This window comes from Penaeus vannamei, chromosome 29, assembly GCF_042767895.1.
Source record: "Penaeus vannamei isolate JL-2024 chromosome 29, ASM4276789v1, whole genome shotgun sequence".
NCBI lineage: Eukaryota > Metazoa > Arthropoda > Malacostraca > Decapoda > Penaeidae > Penaeus > Penaeus vannamei.
Genome location: NC_091577.1, coordinates 22,520,504 through 22,523,493, shown reverse-complemented (window position 1 = coordinate 22,523,493; position 2,990 = coordinate 22,520,504). Strand labels below are relative to the sequence as shown.

General features: G+C 42.2%; 1 protein-coding gene across 1 annotated transcript in view; it reads right to left on the bottom strand.

Moving 5' to 3' along the window:
- LOC113828530 (uncharacterized) overlaps window positions 1–2,990 on the bottom strand; it is a 70,354-nt gene that overhangs the window by 66,352 nt on the left and 1,012 nt on the right. The window lies entirely within an intron of this gene.

The following is a 2,990-nucleotide window of genomic DNA, read 5'->3' as shown; positions in this document are numbered from 1 at the left end:
GTGTGTTTGTGTGTTTATGTGTATGTGTATGTGTGTGTGTTTTTGTATACGTGCATGTGTGTGTGTGTGTGTGTGTGTGTGTGTGTGTGTGTGTGTGTGTGTGTGTGTGTGTGTGTGTGTGTGTGTGTGTGTGTGTGTGTGTGTTCGCCCTGGTAAAAAAAAAAATCGTCTTTGTGAAAGTTGTCTGCTTTTTCTTCCGCGTTTCGTTGTAACCGGTAAGTGGGTCACGAATTGATGATGATAGTGATGATGATGATGGTGATTATGGTGATGATGATGATGATGGTGAAGGTGATGATGATGATGGTGATGATGGAGATGATAGTGATGATGATGGTGATGATGATGGCGATTATGGTGATGGTGATAGTAATGATGATGATTGTGATAGTGGCGATGCTTAAGATGATGACAGTGATGATTAATATGGTGATGGCGATGGTGATGATGGTGATAGTGATGATAATGATCAAACTGGTGATGATAATGATGATGTGGAGGAAGAGGGAGAAAAGGAAGACGAACAAGACGAACGAGAAGAAAAAAACATCAGAAGAGGAAGAGGAAGAAAGAGAAGGAGAAAGACCAAAAGAAAAGACCGAAGAAAGAGAAAAAGAACGGCAACCGAAAAGGACGAAGAAGCACGACATCAGAAGAGGAAGAAAATGGAAAGAGAGAAAAAAAAAAAAAAACGGCACCCGAAGAGGAAGAAGAAGCACGACATCAGAAGAGAAAGAAAAGGGAAAGAGAGACGGAAAAAGTAAAAAAAAAAAAAAAAAAAGACACCCCGAAGTCCTGCGCCATTCCTCGCCATTCTCGCCATCGCCGGAAAGCCGCTCGTTCATAAGGAATAATAAGGCGGACAAAGTTCTCTTCCCTTTATGGCTCCGATGAAGACGGAGAAGGGAGGAGGGGAGGGGGAGGGGGAGAGAGGGTGTGGAAGGGTGGGAGGAGAGAGAGGGGAGAGGGGGAGGCAGAGAGAGAGAGAGAGAGAGAGACAGAAAAGGGAGGGAGAGAGAGGGAGAGAGAGACAGAAAGGAGGGAGAGACAGAGAGAAGGAGGGAGGGAGAGAGAGAGAGAGAGAGAGAGAGAGAGAGAGAGAGAGAGAGAGAGAGAGAGAGAGAGAGAGGGAGAGGGAGGAGGGAGAGGGAGAGGAGGGAGAGAAGAGAGAGAGAGAGAGAGAGAGAGAGAGAGAGAGAGAGAGAGAGAGAGAGAGAGAGAAAGAGAGAGAGAGAATCAGAAAGAGAAACAGAGAATCAGAGAAACAGAAAGAGAAGGAGAGAAACAGAAAATTAAAGAAAGACAAAGAATACGAACGAGAGAGAAGAAGAAAAAAAAAAAAAAAAAAACAAGAGGCCCCATAAAAGACGAACGCAATGCAACGCTAATACGTGGCCGGCAAATCAACGCTGAAATAAATAGCCGAAGTCTGCTGCCTCTCTGCACGAACTCTGCCTCAGCATGCAAGCGGGTTTCTTGCAGGACACTATTTACAACTCTCCCACACAAGCCCAGACTGAAAGCAAACACGGCTGAGTAACGTATCCTCGTATTTTGGCAAAGGTAGTTGCGGGGGGGGGGGGGGGAGGAGAGATCACGGAAGAACAGGTGTTGTTAATTAAAGTGCGTTTTCTTCTTTTTTCTCTCTCTCTCTCTCTCTCTCTCTCTCTCTCTCTCTCTCTCTCTCTCTCTCTCTCTCTCTCTCTCTCTCTTTCTCTCTTTCTCTTCTCACTCACTAACTGACCCACTCACTCGCTCATTCATTCATTCACTTTACACACAATTTGAAGGTCTCTCGCTCTCTCTCCTTCGCTCTCGCCTGTTCTCGCTGGCTCATAAATATTTGCATATATACATATACATGTGTGTGTGTGTGTGTGTGTGTGTGTGTGTGTGTGTGTGTGTGTGTGTGTGTGTGTGTGTGTGTGTGTGTGTGTGTGTGTGTGCATGTGCGTTCATATGTATCTTCTATATACCAATGTATTCATTTTTGTATTCTTACCGTGACATCAAAATGAAACAGACCACCCGGGGAGAAACTATATAAATGGTCTAGTTCACCAAATTAAAAATCTGTTGGGAGATAACTAACTACATGGGTATTGAGCCATATATGAGCAACATCTTGAGGAAACGCCAGTCACTCGGGAACGCTTGTATGGACTCTTAGGAGTAATTTTTGAATCTTAACCTCCTACCATACATATATATACCGACACCTTTTATGTAAGTTTTCGCTCTACAGTACCTTAATAATGATGATAATGATAATGATCATGATGTTGATGAGTATTTTAATACTAATAATATTAATAACAATACGAAGAAGAAACAAAGTATTAGTAACTAAAGAAATAAAATCTTAAGATAGCCATTTGGCACCAATTCTCTATATAGCAAAACTACCTTTTTTTAAAACTGTGAATGTATATTAATATCTGTGCGCCCTTTTTATGTATTCTCATTTCAGCGACACGCACATTAACGTAATAACATAAGCACGCACAATAAAATTGATATAAACCACATTCCTTATAGGACAAGTACATAAGGGATTTGCTTGTCCAACGTAAGGCAGTAATGTACACTTACTCCTGTCGCACGCACACAAACGCGCGCTTACATAAAAACGAATAAGTCATAAATAACGAAGACAGAGTGTATTTGCCGTAAGAAACAAGCACAAGAATTGATATTTTTCCATCGCAAGAAACGAACGTGGGAGATTTTCATCACCAATGCACACCCATTCCCTTTCCATCCGCACAAAATCAAATAAACTACAAGCGCTTACGAATACCTATGAGCACAGTTCATCGCGAGACGAGCACAGAGGGGACGTGTGAATACAAAAACAGGAACACATTACATAGCACACTCCCGCGCGACGCAAGCACAAAATAAAAAAGGAGTCGGATGATTTGTAGAATTTCACACAACACGAACTCACACACTTATAACAGAAAACACATAAATCCCTACAAATAACA